The sequence below is a fragment of the Hyla sarda genome, chromosome 5 (genome assembly GCF_029499605.1).
Source record: "Hyla sarda isolate aHylSar1 chromosome 5, aHylSar1.hap1, whole genome shotgun sequence".
NCBI classification, from domain to species: Eukaryota; Metazoa; Chordata; class Amphibia; order Anura; family Hylidae; genus Hyla; species Hyla sarda.
The window spans coordinates 358,057,715-358,072,782 of NC_079193.1; the positions used below are offsets into that span (position 1 = coordinate 358,057,715).

Genomic DNA, 15,068 nt, shown 5'->3' on the forward strand with positions numbered 1-15,068 from the left:
GGACCTCCAGAGGTTTCAAAACTACAACTCCCAGCATGCCCGGACAGCCATCGGCTGTCCGGGCATGCTGGGAGTTGTAGTTTTGCAACATCTGGTGGTCCGCAGATGTTGAAGACCACTGATGAAGGGATTAACAGGCGGTGATGATGTATTTCCCACCTTAGGCTTATAGTTGAGTCAATAACTTTTTCCTGGGTTTTTGGGGTAAAATTAGGGGTCTCGGCTTATATTCGGGTCGGCTTATACTCGAGTATATACGGTAGTTATCTACTTATATGTAAGGACTTGATTTCTATCTATTAGTTTTATACAAATTTTTCTTTAATCCTCACTTTCTCCTATTTTTGGATGACACTTTGGTGGCTTCAGAACCAATTGCCAGGTTTCCATAGAGTTATAGGGGGGATATTTATTAAAGGATTTACACTGGTTTTTCCTGTCTAAATTTGTCGCACAGAAAGTCGCAGTCTAAATATGTGCAACTTTTCTGCGACTTTTTCTTTAGAGGATTTTTAGTACATGATGCATTCTAGTCTATTTTAGTGCATTCTAGTCTATTTTAGACAGAAAAATGCATTGGTGCTGAATTTATCAATAGTGACTTTTCAGCGACAAGTCGCATCGGCTGAAAGTGCGCCGAAATGTCAGACCATGTTGGGGCAGGTTTAAATACAGTCTAAAGCATAGATCCCGAAGTCTGTGCGCAGAATTTATCAAGAGCGTCAGGCCTTTGGATAAATTAGGCGCACAATAGACCAGCCAAACACTCTGTAGTTTGGTCTATATTGATGCCGGACATAGACAGCTCTGATAAATCCCCCCCATAGTCTCAACATACAATGGTCTCAACATACAATATTGGTCCAGGAAACAATTAATATTGTAACTTGAGGGACCACAGTACTATGGAGCAGAGAGGCCTTGGAATGACCCTCTCCTCTGCACCCCCTGAAGTTACGTCCCTCGCTATACGATTCAACATACAGAAGCCGCCAAGTGTTTACGGGCCGCCTCCCCATAATCCCTTCCCTTGAAATGCTCTATTATAAAGGATTTTTTCCCATCGTTCACACAACCCGTCAGCTCTCTTTGTTTTGACAGTATAATTGAGGTGTCAAGCTGGAGACAAGCGCAAGCGAGTGATTGGACCCTCCCTCATTGTGATATCTCCTTGGCATGTCCATCCTCATATATGTCATGTGAGCGTTTCCCAGCGAGCTGAACATATGGCTGCAGAGCTGACGCTCATTCCACATTTCATAGGCAGATCAGCCCTGGGGTATATGTCCTGTCATGCACGTAGTCGGCTCTGCTGCATCCACCTTCACTGCTTGTGCTACAACCCTCACCTTATACAAGTCTTTCCCAACTAGGATGCCTACAGCTGTCTGGGCATGCTGGGGGTTGTAGTTTTGCAAAAGCTGGAGTCACCCTGGTTGGAAAACACTGCCTTATACAGTCGCATTTGGGATTCCTATGAGTACATATTAGGCTGCATTCACACCACGTTTTTGCATACAGTTCCCGTATCAGGTTTTTGATGAAAAACTGATTCCTGTATACGGTTTAAAAAATGATGTCCGGTTGCATCCGTTTTTTAAGAAAAAACTGTATAAGTTTTTAACTTTTCACTCCATTTTGAATAAAGTTTCACTTCTTTGATTGAAATTCCAAGAAAAAAAACTGTGCAAAGTCAAAAACCGGATGGGGAAAACCGGATGGAACCGTACGCACATACAGTTCTGTACGGTTCCCATTGACTCCCATGTTAAAAAAAAAAAAAAAACGTATACGGTTTAATACAGTTTTTCACCCAGACCAAAAACTGTGGTAGGCTGCGGTTTTGGGTAGGGGGAAAAAACTGACAAAACCGTACACGCAAAATGGACACAACCTGATGTATCTTTTCACATACGGTTTTCAATAAGGTTCCATGCGGTTTTCACATAGAAAACGTATACGGGAACTGTATTGCAAAAATGTGGTGTGAATGCACCCTTACCCTCAGGGATCATAAGTGCCATATAGCGCCATTATGTGGCACCATATTGTGCCCCTTCTAGGGCAGAACGCTTTGTAATACAACTTGCCATGGCACAAATGTTTTTGGGATTCTGTCAATGAATCAAAGATCGAAATGGTCCCGCTATTATGGTACGGAAAGACCTGGGGAGGATTCATCGATGCTTAACAACCGGAAAACTTGTGTGAAAAATGTTTTCACACATATAACTTTTTCGCATAAATCAATTTTTCCCACAAATAAGTCTCTGCTCAAAAATTTGCAATGATTTTTCGCTAAAATCTACTCAAAACACATAAATAATCCCCAGGGCTGAAGAGCAGTGGGCCGGTTGCCCATAGCAACCAGTCAGCTTACTTTCATTTTTTCAAAAGGGTAAGAGCAATCTGATTGGTTGTTATGATCGACTGCTCCACTGATCCTCCCAGCGATTGGCTGTAATCTGTGGGGAAGCCCGCCAAGCGTTTAGTTTCCCTACAGCGCCACCACAGGAAAAATCAAGCATTACACCGTGCCCATTCACATTATTGAGTTGGGTTCACACCACGTTTCGTTAAATACGGTTCCCGAATACGGCTGAGTGCGGGCGCCGTGATTAAGCCCCGCCCCCTCCTCCCAGCCGTATACGGGAACCGTATTTAACGAAACGTGGTGTGAACCCAGCCTTAAGGCTTCCTTCAGACACACTTTATGTTCATAGTTTGTTGGCTTAAAAAAAACTTGCCCCTCAGTTTTTATGGTGTTTTTCCCAAAATGATGTATATTAGTAAAAAACATTTTTGTAGCCTTTTTTTTTTTCAGTAATGAGTTTTTCTCATTACAAGTCATGTGATTTTTTTCAGGTGACTCAATGATCATGTGATTCAATGATTTCTGTTGAAGAAAGCGAAGAGAAAAAAAAAAAACACCACATGCGTGCACTTTTTTTTTTCTTTTTTCCCTCAACCCATAGAGGTCTATTAGAGGGAAAATGCCAATGTCACATCATGCAAAAATTTTATAAAACTGCCGATTACTTAAAAAAAAAAATGACACTAATAAGAGAATAAAAAAATGCAGTGATATTGACCAAGAAAAATCATGTGTAACCAATGGATTTTTTTACTGTGTTTTTTTTTTTTTTGGAGAAAATGCTGGGTGTGAAGATACCCTAATACAGGTCAGGTCCTCTATAGCATAATACAGTGTTCCCCAACCAGAGTGCCTTCAAATGTTGCAAAACTACAACTCCCAGCATGCCAGGACAGCCTTCGGCTGTCCGGACATGCTGGGAGTTGTAGTTTTGCAACACCGGGAGGCACACTGGTTGGGAGACACTGGCATAAGCTCTAAATTCTGATCAAGAGATAATGGTCCTTAAAGGAGATCTCCGGCAAAAAAATAACATCCCCTTTCCACAGGACCGCTGGGGACCCCTGCGATCACCGGGACGTGAACCGGCGCACAGTGAGGAGCGTGTGCTGCCTCATTCCTATGGAAGCGCCAAAAAGACCCGAGGACAGCTCTCGGGGATCACCGTCTCTCCTATAGAAATGAATGGAGTGCATGCCGTCTACCAGTAGATCACCGGGACGTGATCCGGCGCACAGTGAGGAGCGTGTGCTGCCTCATTCCTATGGAAGCGCCAAAAAGATCCGAGGACAGCTCTCGGGGATCACCATCTCTCCCATAGAAATGATTGGAGCGCATGCCGTCTACCGGTAGATCACCGGGACGTGAACCGGCGCACAGTGAGGAGCGTGTGCTGCCTCATTCCTATGGAAGCGCCAAAAAGACCCGAGGACAGCTCTCGGGGATCACCATCTCTCCCATAGAAATGAATGGAGCGCATGCCGTCTACCGGTAGATGACACGCTCTCCTCACTGAAAGCGCCGGTGTCCTGTCCCGGTGATAACGGGGGGCTCCAGCGGTCAGACCCCCCACGATCAGCTACTTATCCCGTGCTGTGGATAGGGGATAAGTTAATTTTCGCCGGAGTACTCCTTTAACAAAGGACTTGCCTATTAATACAATATTTCCTAATGGGACGTAAGAGATAATGGTTCTTCTAAACCGGACCACCCCAATGATGTATATGTAGTGTTTTTCTATTTATAAGAATAGGCCCTTACAATGAATGGGGCAGTTGCTTAGCATGGGGGCCACCATAGGGACCACCATTTGCATGCTTACGTTTGACTGTAATTTGGTGCAGGGACGTGCACAGGTGGACTAGAAAGGGTGATTGAGCCCCTGCCCTTTTCATGTTCTTCCTATACTGTAATCATTATGTGGGCATTTATATAAATAATTACAAGAAGTGCCCCTGCCCCTCAAAATGTCTGTGCATGTCCCTGATTTGGTGGACAACTAGATACAGCAGTATATCCCTTGTGCTCACAAATTCGTACTTGACAACAATGTCAATTTAGTCAGGACAACCCCAGGAATCGGGCCACATAAGGGCTGGGGATTGGGTAAACTTGGCCCCCGAAGTGGGACAGAGATCGAATTCATTAGCTACCACAGTGTATAAAAATACCCAATTCTCCCTATGTCAAGCCCCATGCATATCGAGTCACAAACGTGGCAGAGGGCATATCCATGACATTCTGTACATGTTCTGGAATGTAGATATATGTTGCAATATCACAATTATCTCACTGAAGAAGCAATTTCCATCCCGAGGCTTCGGAGCCCCTCACTCCTCCTCTCTTCACCCGTATAAATACCTCTGGGTGTAATGGAATTCTATATGAAACCAAGTCTAAACTACAACTAGGTGCTGTGAGACAGCAAAAGGAATGTTGGTCAGGGATTGATATATTTAAACAAGGCACCTGTGATATGGACCAAATAGGTTTCAGGAGACGTATAACTCATCCAGGGAAGGTTGGGTGACATATTGGAAATTCCAATAAAGAGTTAAATATATAGCCGACCATAGAGGCTAGGGACTTGGTAAGTCCTATTTTTGGGCCTGTTTTTTTTTTTTTTTTAATTAAATGAAAGGTAGGATTGGTAGTGGGGCCCTTCAGTCCTCTTCCTTCAATTAGTCCAGATCAGCACAGGTGCTGAAGTCAGCTGGTCACTGAGCAATAAGAATAGCTGAAAGTCAGCCTGCTTAAAGAGGCTGAGATGAACCTGACCTTCTGATGGGAGTTGTATTCTGGAAGGCTATAACCTTTAAAGGGGTAGTCCAGTGGTGAAAAACTTCCCCCTAGCCTAAGGATAGGGATAAGTTTCAGATCGCTTGGGGTCCGACCTCTGGGGCCCCCTGCGATCTCTCTGTGCGGGGCCCCGGCTCGCTGGCCAGATAGTGCGTGTTGACCACTGCACGATGCGGCGGCCGACACGCCCCCTCAATACAATTCTATGGCAGAGCCGGAGATTACCGAAGGCAGCGCTCCGGCTCTGCCATAGAGTTGTATTGAGGGGGCTTGTCAGCCGCCGCTTCGTGCAGTGGTCAACACACCCCTTCCCGCGGGCTGTCGGGGCCTCGTACAGGAGATCGCCGGGGGCTCCAGCGGTCGGACCCCCCTCGATCTGAAACTTTTCCCCTATCCTTAGGATAGGGGATACGTTTTTCACCACTGGATATCTGCTTTAAAAACGGACTTTGTGGCAATTGCTAGTTGTGTAAGGTAAGACATTTGTTTCTGTTTTGTTGTCAGGTGGTTGGCAGTAAAATACCTGAATATTTCGGGCAAGTTAAAGACTACGGCTTCCTGCCATTTGAAATGTTGAGATGTAAAACGTCCAAAAAACATCAGCGTTACATCTAAAAAAAAAAAAAAATTCTGGACATTTTCTCACTCCTTTTTGGGCTGTGTATGTCCCCAAAAATATCTAGTTTGCAAATTGCATAACGGCATTTGCTGTAGAAAAAAACTACGGAGAAAACATTTTTTAAAATGTGTAAAAAAATGCATACCATAGTCATAGTTCTACCTTGTACGTGACCAAGAATAATTTAATACAGTGGTTGTAGTGGCAGAACATCCACAGCAGTATTGATTGTCTTTACTGGGGTATATCAGATCTTCTTATTGCCCAGTGACCAGCTGAATTCAGCACCTGTGCTGATCTGCACTCTGGGCGAGGGAGTGTAATGAAAGACCCCACTACCATTCCTGCCTTTCATTCCATTAAAAAAAAAAAAAAAAAACAGGCCTAAAAAATCTAACTAACCAATTCCGTGGCCTCTATGGTCTGCTATAGAATTAAAGGGGTATTCCAGGATTTTTTTTTATTTGACTATCCTACAGGGGCTGTAAATATAGTGTGGTTCATAATATAGTGTCTGTAGCTGTGTGTGTGTGTGTGTGTGTGTGTGTGTGTGACGGTTTTCTCACAATTCTTCTGTGATTTTCACCCCAATATTTAATTTTAACACCATACAAAATTACTGTTGTCTCAGATTTTTGCAATGCAGACGAGACCTGACATCACTAGTCAGCTGATGACAGGGAGCCTGGCTACTTCAATGAATGGAGCGATCGCTTGGAGGGAGAGAGATCAAGCTGCAATTAATGCAACAGCTGTAGGCACCCTGATTGAAAACCACAGGTCTTTTGAATGGATGCAGCTCATTTATGTTTCAATGGGTGGGGTGGCTGATGTGTGGGAAGGAGGAAAATGGAATTATGGGATTTGTAGGCAAGAAAAGGAAAACTAACAGGAAATACCAGCTCACAAAAAGCTAGGCATAGTGTTATGGTAATCTCGCAACATAGCCCTTTATGCCCAAGCATGTCCATTACTGTCTGCCAGGTATGTACTAAAATCACCCTATGGTGGATAAACCCTTTAACTTTTTACTGGAATTTCCATCCTTGGGGGGGGGGGGGGGGTGTAAAGTGCCACATTGAACATGAACTTGCTTGTCCAGCACTAACTAAATACTTTAACTTTTCCTAACTATACAGGTAGCTATGGGTTCATGACCCCTCCAGAGCCCTGGGCTTCCCCCCCAGAAAAGTGTAGGAGGTGATTTATGCAGACGGTTCGATCAATGTCTAGAATTGGTTGCTACAGCCAGAGGTTGATCCTAGGAAAAAATTTCAACACATGATCTTTCCATGTATTTGACAGGTTCTGACAGTAGTTTCGTTGACCCGACTCTTACCTTAGTGTACAAAATAGATGGCCAGTTTATGTAGTGTCATTCTTAAGTATGAGGAGCCCCGGAGCTATGACAGATGGGACAAGGTGTTTTTTGAACTAGACCAGTGCAGGGACTATGTCAGGTTATAGAACATCCACATGGATGGAACCCAATAGAGAAACATAAACCCTAATGAGGAGCGTGCATTTAAAATGTAATTTATAATAGTCAATCATTGCAAATACCACGAATATAAATTAAAATTGAGTGACCTAAAATTACAAAAACAAAATTTTTTAAATTCGCAGCAAAGTATAGACTACCAGTCACAATCTTAATTGTATTGGTCTTGTTTACCACTGGTGCAAGTGATGTGGTCACCAGCTGGGGATTGCAGCATTGAAAGGATTTGGCAGGTTGTTGTTTAGGGGCACACTATCTCACTCTAACCTCCTTACCATATTACCGGTACACCCTTCTTGGCTAGTGTTTCTCGGCCTTAGAAGGAGGTCCCAAACTGGAACCTGACACTCCTTACACACTAAATTCCCTGACCTCCCAACGTGTTTCTCTCATCTATTGCAATGGTGTCCTATGGGGATTAGTCTAGGGAGGAATACTCAATGTGGTTACAAAAATGTAAACAAAAGCATATAGTGAAAGATGATAACACAACTTGTGGATAAAAGCATAAAATGACAGACCAAAGTATAACAAGAGTGGCTCAGTCTTGCTGCGCTGGGGTCTTAGGTTGAAATCCCACAAAGGAGAACATCTGCAATGAGTTTGTATGTTCTCTCCGTGTTTGCATGGGTTTCCTCCTACACTCTAAAAACATACTGAAGGTCAATTTGAATGTACAGTGCAGAATCTGTGTGCACTAAAGAATTATTATTATTCTTAGATTATATAACCTACAAACACACCAAACTACAGTGTCTATTTTAGGACATTGTCAGTCGTCAGCTGTAACTCCGTCCTGCGTCAGGTGAAACAGTGTCCCGCCTCCTCCCACGGACCTATCTCCGTCAGGCGTCAGCCGCAACTCCCTCCTCCCTCCTCTCCATCCTAAACTCCCTCATCCGAAACTCCGTCATCCCGAAACTTTCCTGCCATGTAGCAGAGCCGAGTCAGTGTCGGCTCTCTGCTCTACGGGTTCTGCTATACACGCTATATTCAGTGTCGGTTCTGCTATACAGACTCTGTAACACATGTAGTGCCTGTAGTACACGTGCAAGTTTCACAGTTTTGACTCTGCTATACATGCTGTGCAGCATCGGCTCTGCTATGTGGAAGGAAGTAATGTCTGAGGGGGGATCGTCTGAGGCATGACAGCGTTTTGGACAAGGGAATTTTGGATGAGGGAGGAGGGAGTTGTGGCTGAAGGATGATGGCGATTGGTATGAGGGAAGAAGTGGGACGCTGTTTTGCCTGACGGGATGGAGTTGCGGCTGACGACTGATGGCGATTGGTCCGAGGGAGAACGCTGTTTCGCCTGAAGCAGGACGGAGTGACGACTGACGATGTCCTAAAATGGATGCCTTACCTAACAACTCTTGTCGAGTGGTCATCACTAAATCAGAGAGGTACTGTTCACAGACTGAAAATTTGGGCTAATACCACACTAGCTCTTTGAGAACGATAGTATACAACACTAACCCTTAGATAGACTCAGTGCCATGTCCCAAATATAAATGTATGTGGTATTCATATGTCACCTCACTATCCTGTATATGTAAGAAAACAATCAAAGTACTAGGGACCCTAATAGCCACAAATCCACGGCACATGGTCCCAACTACTCGGGGTTACCCTGTGGCACTACATTGGCTAAATGGGTACAATGGTACCTCTCAGGACGTACTCCTCAGGGTTTATGTTGACTTTGATGCCGAGGACCTATGTGTTTGACATCTGGGAAACCAAGCCAGATTTATCTCCTATGTAGAATAATAACCCCAAAAGAGAGAATACAAATAAAAATAAAAAAACAACCATCATGCAGCTACCCTAATGGAAAAATGAGGAAGTTATGGCTGTCACAAATATATCATATGTGGTGAGCCACAGGGTGTGAAGGTGAGGTGTATGGGGCAGATGGTATTGACCCCTAAATGTTCGTGACACCAGAGCGTAGTTTTCCTGATAACCACCCAAACGGAAGTACCGCTATCCCTAGGTTAGGCAGGGTAATAATAGTTCAAGACCAGGTTAGGGTTAACGTTTTTTTTTTCCTTAAAGGTTCAGGTATCTCTTTTAAAATGGATTCCTCAAAAAAGGAACAGCGTTCCGATGCAGATGTGAACTTAGCCTAAGGTGTCGAAATAGGCTTATGGAATCTATGTTATGCGCTATCCTCTCTCCATCAGCTTAGAAGCTGTAGTTTTTCAAACAGTGTGCCCCCAGCTGTTGCAAAACTACAACTTCCAGCATGCCTGGGCAGCTGGAACTGTTCGGAAAACACTGCCTAAGGGTACGTTCACACGAGCGGAACCCACCAGCGTATTTTAAGCTGCAGATCCGCCGCTAAAGGACCCCTGCACGGTGGCTTTACATGTGCCTGCTCAGAGGAGGCAATTCTCCGCTACGAGCAGACACACTGTGATGTGCGAGCCGCAGTGCACATGCGCAGTATACTTGCTCATGGCTGCAGCTCTCGGCCTAGCTTATGGAGCAGGGTTAGCGGCCGCGATGTGTGCAAGTACACCGCGCATGCGCGGCAATTGGCACATCGCAGTGTGTGCGCTTCGAGCAGGCACATGTAAAGCCACCATGCGGCGGATCTGCAGCGCAAAATACGCTGTGGGCCCGCTCGTGTGAACGTATCCTTAGGCTAAATTCACACTACGGAATTTCCCCTCGCAATTCTGCTTTGAAATTGCTTACTAAAATGTATAGTGTAGGGAATGGGTTTCCGTTCACAAATTCACACTTCGGAATTTGTGAAGCGGAATTTGGGAATAGAAAATCCGCTTGAAAATTTCCACCTGAAAAATGGCGTCACTCATTCTTGAGGTAGAAATAGTCACGGAACACATTGCAGTCTATTGGAGACTGCAGTGTCCGTGCGGTCCTAGCGCCGACTGAATCAGTCAGCGCTGGCTGCACTCAGAATCTCCGGGCGTAAATTTTCTGCCCGGAGATTCCGCAGTGTGAACCTAGCCTTGGACTCGGCTTGTTCTTTGTCTCCACAGATGGGTGAGACCCATGGTGATTTTGCAGGTGACGAATTCATGAAACCTTAAAGGGGTATTCCGGGAATTTTTTTTATTTGACTATGCTACAGGGGCTGTAAAGTTAGTGTAGTTCATAATATAGTGTTTGTACCTGTGTGTGACGGTTTTCTCACAATTCTTCTGTGATTTTCACCCCAATATTTATTTTTAACAGCATACAAAATGACTGCTGTCTCAGATATTTCCCAGGTTGCAATGCGGCCGAGACCTGACCTACTAGTCAGCTGATGACAGGGAGCCTGTCTGCTTCAATGGGTGGAGGGATCAATCTGCAACTAATGCAACAGCTGTAGGCACCCTGATTGAAGACCACAGGTCTGCAGCTCATTTATGTTTCAATGGGTGGGGTAGCTGATGTGTGGGAAGGAGGAAAATGGTATCATGGGATTTGTAGGCAAACAAGAAAACTGAAAACAGGAAATACAAGTTCACAGAAAGCTAGCCACAGTGTTATGGTAATCTCACAGCATAGCCATTTAGCCCCAAGACAAGCGCAGATCCTTCCTAAGCATGTCCATTACTGTCTGCCAGGTACGTACTAAAATCACCTTATGGTGGAGAACCCCTTTAATATTATTTGAGAAACTAAGTAGACACTTAAAGGAGAGAGGAAAAGTTGCCCAGTTGCCCGTAGCAACCAATCAGCTTGCTTCTTTCATTTTAAACAAGGCCTCTGCAAAATGAAAGAAGCGATCTGATTGGTTGCTATGGGCAACTTTTCCTTTGCACAGGTTTTGATAAATCTCCCCCTTAGGCCATGTTCACACAGCATAAAATGTGCGGAATGTCCGCCCGGAGAACAGGCCGGACATTCCACACATTTGCGCGATCCGGAGGCCGCTAGGACCGCTCGTAAATGCGACGTCACATAGACGGCAATGCATTTTCGATTGAAATCCGCAAAAAGAATAGACAAGTCTCTTTTTTTTTTTTTTTTTAGCGGATGCCGGAATCGGCATTTTCACAACAGAAACATCTACCGCGTAAACAATGCAGCAGAATCCCAATGAAATGAATGGGACTCCGCTTCATTGGAATGTCCGTGTGGAATATTCTGCACGGACATTTCGCCGTGTGAACATGCCCTTAGGTTGGAGACCTGTATCTTGATCTACACCCCAGAGCTGGTTACTTCCAAAATTACAGTAAAATATGTTTTGCCTTTATCATGTACACAATGTCTCATTATTATTCTCTGGTTCTCATAAACCTCTGTATATTAAATAGTAATAAAAGTTTATATATTTTTTTTTTTTTTTACATACCAGTGCACCTATTCTGCTATTACACCCATTAAAGAGCCTCCCCCGGGGCGCGCGTTTTAGTGATTATATGATATTACAGTATCCAGTTCCGAAGCGCTATAGGAGCTGGCGCCAGTACTTCTCCTATAAATGACTGGCCGCGGGTTATGTACTGTGACTAAATTGAGGTAATTATAGGTAATTTTTTAATTTTTAAAATTATTTTAATAATATAATGATCATTCCTATTAAAGGTTATATTTATTATATGGTATATTTTGAAAAGTTATGAAAAAGGAAATTCAGTTCAAATAAAAAACAAGACCTGAATTTATCATTTAACTCAGCGGTCTTCAAACTGTGGCCCTCCAGATGTTGCAAAACTACAATTCCCAGCATGCCCGGACAGCCGTTGGCTGTCCGGGCATACTGGGAGTTGTAGTTTTGCAACAGCTGGAGGGCTACAGTTTGAAGACCGCTGATTTAACTGTTTACGTTCGCATGTACACAGATTTGATGCGCAGGATTTGATGCGCAGGATTTTCTGCTGCAGATTTCAATGTAAACTAAATGACCGAGCACAGCTTCTAATCTGCATTTACAAATCCTGTGCATCAAATCTGCGCTGGATCCTGTATGTGTGAACGTTCACACGCACGGATTTTTTTAGCTAGTTTTCAGCTGCGTATTTGAAAGTGGGCGGGCTCTTCTCGCCTGTCCTCAGACGAGAAGGACAGAGGACAGACGGAATAAGACTCAAAACTTAAAGGGGTACTCCCGTGGAAAAAAAAAAAATTCAAATCAACTGGTGCCAGAAAGTTAAACAGATTTGTAAATTACTTCTATTAAAAAATCTTAATCCTTCCAGTACTTTTAAGGGGCTGTACACTACAATAGAAATGCTTTTCTTTTTGGATTTCTCTGGTGTCAGGACCACAGTGCTCTTTGCTGACCTCTGCTGTCCATTTTTGGAACTGTTCAGAGCAGTAGAAAATCCTCATAGCAAACATATGCTGCTCTGGACAGTTCCTAAAATGGACAGCAGAGGTCAAAAGAGAGCACTGTGGTCCTGACATCAGAGAAATCCAAAAAGAAAAGCATTTCCTCTGTAGTATACAGACGATAAAATGTATTGGAAGGATTAAGATTTTTTAATAGAAGTCATTTACAAATCTGTTTAACTTTCTGGCACCAGTTGATTTAAAAACTAAAGTTTTCCACGGGAGTATCCCTTTAAAAAAAAAAAAAATTATACAGAATCACTAAATGGCATATCTAATAGTGCTGGGGCATGTTTAAAAAATTCTCAAACCAAAAACTGACAAAAAAAAATAATTAAAAAAAAATGACATAAAAAATATCAGCTCCTATGTCAGGAACTCCAACTGTTACATGTGTTGCTCTATGGCTTATGTCTCGTGCTGTCTAATGTGACATCATGTCCAGCGGTCAATAGGTTTAATATCTGCAGAATTTCTGTGCCAAAATCCACAGCGGATCCGAACACGCAGAATTGTTACAGAATTTGGTACAAAACATGCAAAATAAAATCAATGAGGAAAGCTTTATCCCAGGAGCCGAGGCGCGTGCTCTCTATCACCCAAAGTGCAGTAAAAAGTGCAAGCGTGTCACACAAAAAAAACGTGCACAAAGGATGCGGTCTATCGCTAAGCCCTTCTCCAACAGGAGAGAGGCCCCCCAACAAACCTACCCTTCACCTCCGGGCCAGAAGGCACCTGCAAGGATCCAGGTTCGATGCCCCTTTTCGCCGAAGCTCCTGGCTTCAAACTAGGCGTTAGCCAAGGTATCAGCCAAGGAGCCGTATACTGATACTTTGGTCAAGATGTCCAGGGGTTACAGGGAGGTGAAGAACCTAATGGCCACACACACCTCCCCTTGACCGCTAGGAGGGACACCCAGAAGGGCTACCGCATCCTGCCAATCCAGTGTACAAAACAACACATAAAAGTAGCACAGTGACAAAACACAAAAAATAAATAAGTGGTGAGTGCAGATATACTGCCCGGTCATCCAGCCGGATCTATAAAAATTTCCCGGATCCTAGCCAGAAGGCCGGGATACCAAGGGTGAGTGCCAAAGGTGAAGAATATGGTGCAGTGCGTTCACTCAGTGAGCTATAACACCCAGTGAGTTTCAGCACCTCAGGGTCACCACTCCCCGAGGCACAGAAGTACCTCGGCTCTACACCCCCCAACCTCATGGCGAGACCCGGAGGAAACAGGTCACTTCAGGACAGCCGTAGAGCTGATTCCTCAGAACCAGCCCCGGTACCCCTGCCCCCTCCATGCAGCACCCATCCCCACCAGCCCAAAACCGGTGTCATTCGGGCATGAAACTGATAAGAACAGATACTACACTTGATCTTAGCCAAAAGGCCGAGAAGCGATGTAAGCGCCTATTCACACCATGGAATATCCATGGGGACATTCCACGTGCAGCAGGCGCCACTGTTATCAAACGGCGATAGGACATAGTGGACATGTGCTGTCGACCTTGTGGACATGCGCTTTACCTTGGTGTCCAGCTGGCATTTGGGCTTGATAAAGAAAGAAATATATATAACAATATATATAACCACAAGGCTGTGAACGGGTGCAGGCTACATCACAGAGCATACGCCCAGCACCTGCAGCTCTGCCGTCCGCACCTACTGAGCCTCATAAATTATACATGTTCTCCAGGAACACATCGGAGGATAATAGGTGTTCTCTACGTGAAGTTCCTTAAGGGCCTTTGATGTTTCCTTTCACACATTTTTTACATGGCCGTGTATCATCATGTAATAAATGTTATCTACATGTCCATAGATAAAATAGAAGATAAACCAGCTGAAGCCAGTCTGATGAATGGGACCTGGGCACCTATGTGTTATCCCTTATTTATCTGTGATAAGAGTAATTATATATTTTAATTAAGGTTAAACTAATTTCCTTAGATGGTAGCGCCCCTATTTACTCCCAAACTCCTCTGATAGGGAATCAGTTTGAAGTCAATTGTAAATATATTGATATAGAAGATTGCTTTTAGACCTGTGGGAAATCCCAGGTCAAGTGGTCCCATCCTTCTTCCTTGTTGGTTTCATGTCAAGCAGTTGTCTCCAAACTGTGGACCTTCAAATATTCCAAAAACCTCCAGATGGTGCAAAACGAAAACAAGGTCTTCGAGAACCTCTGCCTACCCTTGGGGCTCCCTGTCTGTTCTCCACTCCATATGTGTCTATTGTGGAGCACAGGGTGGACCACAACAAGGTACAGACTTTGAGGGATCAGTAGGCCCTTAAAGGTTTCTTGGTTATCATAGCAGTGGAGCTCAACATTGACCCTCAGTAGCTTTGCCCACTATGCCAAATCTTTGAAAAGCAACCTTAATGGGGCAGGTCTGGGCTGACTTTATACTTTGTGTTCCACCACCTGCTCAGTTGTGTGTTCTTCCATCTGCTCAGTTGTGTGTTCTGCCA

The 15,068-nt window shown here is 44.2% G+C and overlaps 1 protein-coding gene and 1 pseudogene across 1 annotated transcript in view; both read right to left on the reverse strand.

The window, feature by feature from the left end:
- FAM83A (family with sequence similarity 83 member A) overlaps positions 1 to 15,068 on the reverse strand; it is a 64,498-nt gene that overhangs the window by 13,388 nt on the left and 36,042 nt on the right. The gene's annotated exons all lie outside the window — the stretch shown is intronic.
- On the reverse strand, positions 13,896 to 13,998 carry LOC130275259 (U2 spliceosomal RNA; annotated as a pseudogene).